Below are 9790 nucleotides of genomic sequence, written 5' to 3' on the forward strand. Positions count from 1 at the left end.
TCTGCTCCCCCATGAAGGAAGAAGAGAGATGCTGGACCATCTCTTGAAAAAGATGCAGGACCCGCCCACTACTGATTTGTGAAAGCTGCCCTGGCCTGGCACCAGACTTTGTGATGGGGTGGGGAGGCTAAAGGGAGAAAATAGTTATTATTACTAATTATTGGGTAGAAGTATTCTTTGTTTATTATTTGAGTATAGTTAATATTGTTTGTTCTGGCAGGTGTGTTGTTTTTGTTTTATCATAAGCAATCCACTTATAATTAATATAAGTTAATGTATTATATGTTCCCTCCTTACGGTATTGTGTATGTGTGTGTGAATGTTACTGTAAGTTGCTTGGGGACCTTCAAGTGACAAGCAACTAATAAGTTTAATAAATAATGTATAAACATATTGACATTTTAAAAAATGAATAAATCCCAGATATCCTGTACAATGGCTGTAATGCAGGCTGCAGTTCAAGTCAGGTACTTCCGCGCAATCACTTACCATGGTTCAATATGAGTTTGGACTTAACTGTTACACATTCAATCCCAACGATTTTTGTGACCAATGCAATGTGCTTACCTTCATATTAATAATCCTGTATCCAAATAGGCTGCAATCCTATGCACATTTAGTGTAGACTAAGCCGCACTGAATTCAATGGGACTCATCTGAGTGGATATATCTATGAGTAAATAGGAACAGGATCTCACTGTTAGCTCATAAGGTTCACTTTTTCCCATTTACATGCAGGTATGTCAATACCCTATTGTACCATGAGGGTAAGTGGCTAAGAAAAGCACTGGGTTGTTTGCGTACCACAGGGGTCCCCAGACTTTCAGCTCCCAGGGGCACATTTGGAAACCTGGCATGGGCCCCACCACAAAGTGGCTGTCTTGCTACATCATTGCCACTCCCCAAGAAACTGAGTACAAGTCAAAGGTCAGGTTTGAGTTCCAAAACACACACACACACACACACACACACACACACACATACACTTCACAAGCAGTAAATGTATTATGTTAAGAGATGACAGGTGACAGCCCAAATGGAGACAAAACCAGATGGAGGTATTAGCATGTTGGGTGGTGATGGGAATCTTGATGTTTGCAAAAGTGATTAAAATTTTTTAAAAAAACAAAACACTTAAGGTAACAAAGAAACTCAACAGCCCCATGGAGGCCTGGGAATGTTCAATAGACATGGAATACTGACTGCCATTTAAATAAACAAACAGAAATTATGTGATGATAGTGGAATGCCCCACTTCACAGAGCAGTCCTGCCAGAAGTGATGATTCAATGCCCCACCCCTATTTCCTCACATATTCACAGTAACTTAATAAGTTGTGGCAGGGAAGTTGTTCCCCAAATGTACACAGTACATACATTTTCTCTTCTTTTAATACACAGCTAAAATTCTCAGCATTTTCCCCAGTTCCCAAAAGCGTATTTAGATGCTTTAGAAAAGATAGTTCAAAATAAGAAAACTTTTCTGAAAGACAAATAAGACAATCTACCGTATTTTTCGCTCTATAAGACGCACCAGACCACAAGACGCACCTTGTTTTTGGAGGAGGAAAACAAGAAAAAAAATATTCTGAATCTCAGAAGCCAGAACAGCAAGAGGGATTGCTCCACAGTGAAAGCAGCAATCCCTCTTGCTCTTCTGGCTTCTGGGTTAGCTGCGCAGCCTGCATGCGCTCCATAAGATGCACACACATTTCCCCTTACTTTTTAGGAGGGAAAAAGTGAGTCTTATAGAGCAAAAAATACGGTAATTACAAAAGCTATACAAAGCAGCTGTGTAAAACTCAACTCAAAGCTCTTTTGTACAGGAACTAGCATAAATGTTTATTGTCCATTTAAAAAGTAGGAAAGGTGGGAGAGGACATGATTATTTTAGGGGAAAGTGCCCAAGACTACTGAAAAGGTCCTGTCTATGTCGTACTATCATCAGTCAAAATGCCAGTGCAGGATCCCCCCAGGTTTCAAGGAACTTTGAGAAGGAAATGTATGTATGTAATGAGGTGGGAAACTGCTTCCTACGCCTACTAGGATATTTGATGATATGAGTTAGATCTAGCAATGGTAAAGAATTCCAATAAAAAGTGGAACAGGAGCGAAAACTGCTGGTGTTGGCTTATTCTTCCCATGTGTGGAGCAAAAATCAATCCAGTTAATATGATCAGTATTCACTGTTTTGCTTTCAGTTACTTGATTACATTTCCCCTCATTTGCATTTTGTTTATCTTTTTGTTTGTTTACAAAAATATTTATATAGTGCTGTATCATAATGATATAAAATATTGTTCACAACCATATTTCCTTTGCATTGAAATGAATGGGGTAGAAGAATGCAATGACAACATAATTTGCATAAACTATTCAGTTTTGTCACAGCAGGTGGCAAGCTCCAGTGGATCGGAAACAGTGCTACCTGTGACGAATAGAAGAAGGAATAGATCTATGCTTAGATCCAAAGGTTGATTTTGTCTAACAGAATGACTCCTTTAGATTGAGGTGAACTTTTGTCTGTCAAGATCCATATTCCACTGGAGGGGGTGGGGTCACATGCTGACCAAAACCACCGAACCACATTATCTCTTTCTGCCACTCCTTTTCCCTTTCTTTCTCTTCCGCCTCTCTTCCCACCTCCCATCCAGTAGGCTGCAAGGAAAGGAATAAATTCCTCTTGCCAGAGGACTCAACTGATAGGTTGCAGAGGGCCTTTGAAATTAGGTCAGGGGCTCCTTGAATGTAGGATAAGGTCTGCAGAGAGCCAGTGGATTTCAGGATGTCCACTCTTGATCCAATCCAGTGAGCATAGACCTGATTTCTGGTACTCAGATATCAATACCTGACATACAGATTCTGAAGTGCAATTACAAAAAGGAAATGCATACTTTATCTTTAAAATGACCCAAGTCAAATATACAGTTATGGTGTCCCACGGCACTCGAATTTCAATTAATGTTTGAGAGTAGAATTCTGCCTTTATTAGAAATAAATTTCAAATAATGTTTTGCTTATATAATGCTGTGGCGTACAGAGAATTGTTGGAACAGGAGATGAGAACAGGCGCTGATAGCATGGATAAATTTCAGATGGATCCCATTTTTTAAGTTAAATGTGCCTTTAATAAATTCTTGTTATTACAGAATGCCCAGAAAACTATAAAGAATGTTTAATACATATGAATTAGTACGGCAAGTGAAAATTCAACTTGCTCATATCCTGATGTGTAGTGACTCTTAACTGCTACTTTAATACTATTCTAATCAGATTTTCTTTTTGCATTTAATACAGTTGGGATGAAGCTTTATTGGTTTGAATTCATCTTTGGAATGTCTTTTTGTGATTATTGCTTAGTAATTTTTCCTACTGATAGATTGCTATGCTGAGATTCTTCTTGCTCAGCTTCTGTTATTGTGAATGAGCAACCAGCTCTGGAAAAGATTATTGTGGTGTATAAGTTCCAGATCTATTGCAATGGCATTGGTTTTCGTGCTTGAGATTTAGGACACTCTTAATAGCAACAATATGGTGACTAAAGCTTGTCCAAGACAGTTTGCTGCCTGAGGCAAATGATAAGTTGGTGCTCTCCCTTCACCACATACCAGCAGACTGAGAATTAAATCTTACTTCAATGCTGGCCAAAGGACAAAGGAAGCTGCCTTAAACTAATTCAGACCACTGGTTGACCAAGTTTAGCAATGTCTACACTTATAGGCAGCTGGATCTCTGGGGTTTCAAGAAAGGGTCTTTACCAGCCCTACCTGGAGAAGCTGGATATTGAACCAAGGACCTTCTACATGCAAATCATACGCTTTGCCATTGAGCATCCATGCCTGAGGGCTACAGACTAGCTTAGAGAGTGCATGTTGGGCTACATAGCTCACATGCCTGCCCCCTCCAAGTCCTCACCCTCACCAGAGCATCTTTACTCTGCCTAGGGCCAGAATTGCATAATTGGCCCTGATGGTAACTCACAACAATCCATCCAAACTTCCTATTATAAAATAATGCTTTTATTAGAAATAATATAATGTTTGATTGCTAGCCTTATATTTGTTATAAACAACAGCATAAATTAATTTTGAAAACTATGTAATTAGATTCAGATTATAAAACTGCAGCTAGAGATATAGCTCTCTATATAAGTGTCTTTCTATGTGTGCACTGTGAAATCTAGAATGGTAAACAGAGATGATGCACCCAGGTTTCATTGTATATGCATTTTATATAGCCCTCTTGGTTGAAGATAAGAACTTGAAAACATTATCCAAAGCCTGCTAAAGGCCATGCCTGAAAATTGCAAAAGCAAAACAAGCCTTTCCCATTGTCTGATATGGATACTGAATATCCCCTGTGTGCAAAGGGGACTTTGTTTTTCAGGATCTGGTGTTGGAAATCTTCTGCCCACAATTTCAGTGAGCATACAGTAATCTCTTCAATACATCTGACTTGTGCAATCTGTCTAGTGTCTTGTACCCATCCAGCATTTGCATTGCATGCAAAGCTGAGCACAGCTTGGGCAGAGGTGGAAGCAACAAGGGTACACAAGATTGAAACAATCCACCATTTTAAAATAGCAACTGTTTGCTGCATGCACATGCTGCAGATTCAGTGGCAACACAATTGACTGGTTGAATCGCCCAAAATTTCAGAACCTATAAAGGACCTGTGCCAACACATTGCCATGAATTTGACACGGGGAAGGGCCACAGTTCAGTGGTACAGCATCTGATTTGCAAGAAAAAGGATACTGGTTCATTCCAATATCCTTGTAGCGTGTGTGACATGGGATACTGGCATCTGTAGGTAGGACAGGGAATGCCCACCATCTGAAACCCTCGACAACTGTTGCCAGTCAGTGCAGACAATACTCAGCATGATAATCTGACTTGGTATAAATCAGCATCCTCTGTTCCCATCACACAATAGTTTGCCTTCCTCAGCAATTTAGGTCTCTGCTGCTTCCCAGCCTCATTCATCAGCTGCTAACTTCTCTTCCTTGTCTTACATACCCCAGTTCCTGCCAAAATGTCCCAAACTCCACCAGAATCCACATGAGCATGCCTCAATTCTGAAGGTCTGTTTCTACTCTGGGTTGGTCATACTGATTTGCAAGGAAACCTCATGGCCTATAGTCCAACTATTTCACGTTTGCACAGGATAAGTCTGAATCCATGAAACTGTTCCTGCTGGTTAATGGAGGTCAGATGACAATATTAAACCTAACATGCCGTTTTGGAAATAATTAACACCTGTTTAAATCAATGGTGCTAAATCAACTTAAATCCAGGTTATAATTGATGTAAGAATATATACAAAGTTATAGGGTGGGGTGAGAGAGTGCAGCTCATCAATAGCCTGCAGCACTCATAGCATGTGTGACATGGGATGCAGGAACTACATTTCTCCTCATCTGTCACCTTCCGTAGCCCTTTCTGCCAGCCAAGCTAAAAAGCATCCAACTTCTGCATGTCAACTTAATTTGAAAGGTTGGTATGCTTAAAAGAGCATCACCACTGGAACAGCCAGAGTCATATTCCTGACCGGTTTCAAGACTGGTTCAGCATATAGGTCAATTAAAAAGGCAGTGCTAGTTGGGAAGGTTTTTTATTATGCAACACTTGCCACTGTTCCCCACATGGCCCTTCATCAGCGATAGTGATAGAATATGAAAACACTTCACCTTAAGTAGGGAAGAAGCAATAATCCCTGGTCAATTGGTCCACAGTCACTGCTGCACTGCGAACAGCTGGCGGTGAATAACTATCATCTCATTGAGAATTGCAGCACACAAGATATGCGCTGCTTGCCAGCTGCCCTATTTGCTCCTTCCTTTAAACTATAACATAATTCTCTGGAAACTTTTAAAATATATACTGCATGGCACACTGACAATAAACTTGTTCTTGCTGTTGTTGTGTGTAAAAAGGGCACTTTAAAATAATGGCAAATATATTGGATTTCAGGGGCGAGAGTGGTGTTGTGGTGGCTCTTGCCATTACTTACCATATAGATAGCAATTTCCATGTTCAAAGTGTTTCAAAATCCTTCTTTAGACCAGGCAGCTGCTGAGGCCAAACCACACTGATACCCTTTTTCTAGATGGGAACAACTAATATACAGACATGAATGGAGAATTCCTAAAGTAATAACAAAAGGCAGAATAGGGAATCTTTGCTGAGCTGTTACTTTGCTATGGCATCAATCCATCATTAGATTATGAATCCGATAGAAGCTGAGAGGTGAGGCTTCAATACACTATTGCCTCCCTGCCTGGTGGGGGGGGGGCTGTCTCCCATATTATACAGTAAAGAACAGACAAAGAGATAGGCCAGTTCATGAAGCCATTGTCAGCCAGTAGTTTTTTTTATGAGAAACATTCTTGAGTACATGTATTTAGTTTATTGCATTTGTATCCCACTTTTTAAATCCAAGGAGCCCAAGGTAATGCACATGGTCTTCCCCTTCCTTATTAAAGTGCCACAACAACTGTGTGAGGTAGGTTACACTAAGAGGTCTGCCTGTCCCAGGGTCACCCTGTGAGCTTCATGGCTGAGTTGGGAATTTGAATCCTGGTCTCCCAGGTCCTAGTCTGACACTCAAATCAGTACACAACACTGGCCTTTTTAAAGAAATGTATCATTGTCAGCATTTGCCTATATACACAGGAACTGTTACTCTCCCCCCCCCCCCAATGAAGGTACATTCCAAGTGGTGTAAAATAACTTTCTGCACAGTATTGGAATATCTTGTTATGTTACTGAGAAATAGAGAGTGTTAACATAAAATAAAAATTATGCCTTCAAAACGAAATCTGAGAGGAAAAATGTGGAGAAAAAGACAACTAGCTAATTTAAGGCATTATGTGCTAAACTGTTTACAAAATGAACTAGGAATATTGTGGCCTCAAGCTCCACATTGGATACTGACTTCTGTTTACTCCAGCTGTGCCAAAACCCTACGGTGAGATGCAAAACAAATACATCAGCTTACAACAACCATCAAAAGAAGATATTCTTGAACAATTAACATATAGATCCTCTACTCCATAACTATGTTACACAACAGAATTTCAGCTCCAAGTTGTACATTCTGACCATAAAACACAAGATTTGTGGAAAAGTTGTATTCCCCCTCCCCTGCTACAAATATAAATTCTCAGTTTTTATGCTATACTAGAATTAGTTTCTTTTAAAATGTAAAGCCAACTCTATTAGTAATGGGTTGATCCTGTTTTAATCGCAATTAGGGAAAGAGGTGAAATTTTATTCACTTTGCATTTAAAGCCACATTTTTCAGTTTTGCAATTTATGAAACAATATGGGAACTGAAACGCAAGCATCCTTCAAAAATTGTACTACTCTGAATTTTGCGATGCAGTTCTCCAACCAAACAATGTTTATAAAAATGTACACATTAGGGGATGACATGCATAAAAATTGATGTAGTACTAAAAATAAGATACAAAAATGCATCATACCAGGAGAAATTGTTTGCTATGATGTGCACAAAAATGTATTTATTAGGAGCAATTTGCACTAAAATGCTGAATCATTTTCATGAGGATTTTTTAAAATGTGAATTGCTACAGAAATACAATATGCAGAACTGAATTTTAAACTGGCAGTATGAGAAACTGAGAAAACTAAAATTGACAGATCCTTCCAGCTCTAACCACAGTTTACCTAGCTTTCTTCAGCCCACTGTGGAATCAGCAAGGCCATAGGCTCCATCAAACCTTGAGGAGGAACACCAGTCAAGCCTAGCAAATCCTTGCAAAGAGCTAGCACAGGTATAATAACTTCACTTAAAATATCAAGAGCCAAATGCCTTTGGGTTCTGCCAAATCCACAACCAATCTACAATACCTCCATCGCCCGTGTAGGAAACCTCAGTCTCTGGCCATCTATGATGTTCCAAGGTCCAGAGGCAGTTTTAGGGTAGCATAACCATTTTGGGCCCCGCACTGCAGGGGGCACCACAACAATGCTGTAGAAGAGAGCATGAGAGGTGGGAGCACCAAATTTTAGCATCACACAGGATGCTGCTGAAAACTGAAAGCCCAAAGTCCACCACTGCAGAATCATATAGGCACAACACAGTGCCGAATGCAAGCATGTAGGTTGGGGAAAGGGAGGTAGACATGAAGTAGGGCTTAAGTTGTGTGCTGCAGTAGGAACCAATCTATTATCACATACAGTTCTGGGTTATTTGATGAACATCTAACACGTTTAACAGAATAATCGAGGTTCCTTGAATTAGTTCCAGGCATTCACCCATTGTGTTGACCTTCATGTGCCTGAGCAGATGGACATCTAAAGGTAGGATTGTCTGTTCAAAGCACTCAGATGAGCCTGACTGCCTTAAGTTGATCCAGCCAGCAACAAGGCTTTGTGGAGCAACAGGATGGCAGTAATCTTTAATCCAGATGCTGCTTGCTGGTTTGTGGATGAACAGCCACCACTGAAGCAAGAATAATGTGGGCATATTCAACAGAAGTATATGCTTTGAGCATCCTCTGAAGCAAACCGGCAACCCAATCCTCAGAGAAATCTTTCTCAGGAAGGCTGACCATAGCAGAGTGCTTTGATGAACAATCTTTGTGCTAGGGAAGATTACTGATTCCAAGAGGCAGTCAATTAATTAATAGTTTTTTATATTTTTAAAAAATCTTATGATCTACATATTGCTTTTTTCTGCTGAGTTCATTTCTCCAGGCTTTCCCCCACCTTTCTAATGATTTGAAATTTGAAAAGAAAGGGCACTTAGTCTGAGTTTCCAGCTAATTAGAGAATTTTGTATTTTATTGATTTTTTGCCAAAGGGGAGCAATTTACAAAAAAGCCGCATTACACTGGGGGCACTGCAGCTTGCTGAAGCTTCTGATTTAAAGAGAGAGTTTTATAAACTTTAATAATGTTTTATTTATTAACCTTTTATCCTAGCACTCATTCTACCTGAATTTTAGATTACTAAGAAAAACACAAATTGAACAGCATGCCTAATTAATCATTATCTCCTTTATTAATTTAAGGACCTTAGAAAAACTATTTTATTCATATCTTCAATCACTTCTCAAAAAGAATGCCCAAGATGCTAAACTTGGGCTGTTATTAGAATTAATAAAAAAGAAAAGAAATTTATATCCAAAATTGTATGTGTAGATTGAAGTATGGACTGTTGCAAGTATATAATTATGCACATTCTATTAAAACACAAGTGTTAAGACAGATTTTCTGTAGTAATGACTGTAGACTGATACCCATTTTATTAGAAAAAGACATTCTGCTTGTATGGATTGAAAATACTCATAAGGCAGAATGAAATGGTAGACTCTGAAGGTAGATGATTATACTGTTTCAGACTATAGGCAAGGCATGATGTTTTGAGACTGCTACAGGGAGGTGGGGGGAATCTGCATAAAAATGGGTCTAAAAAGTTACAATATGGCCCAGCTGGTCTTGAGAAGCTTGTTATGCCAAGAGCAGTCACCTGCTGTCTATAGTATGACAGTCTGTTCTGTCACTTCAGGGTTCTTCCCATTTCTTCCCAACATATTCTGCTGGAGACCAGGCTCCAGTGCTGCTGCTATACCTGTGCTAGTTCATTGCAAGAATACAATACTGTCCGGGTAGCCATTTCAGTCCATCTTCCACACTGGAAGGGCTTGACTAGTGGGTGGCAAGTGCAGGGGAGCAAGCTGAGTCAGTTCGGTCAGCCTACCAGATAATGTAGCTACTCTTCTCGTATCCCCCTCACCACTATGCCGCTACAGCCATATTTGTC

The sequence above is a fragment of the Podarcis muralis genome, chromosome 4, assembly GCF_964188315.1.
Source record: "Podarcis muralis chromosome 4, rPodMur119.hap1.1, whole genome shotgun sequence".
In the NCBI taxonomy this organism is placed as follows: domain Eukaryota; kingdom Metazoa; phylum Chordata; class Lepidosauria; order Squamata; family Lacertidae; genus Podarcis; species Podarcis muralis.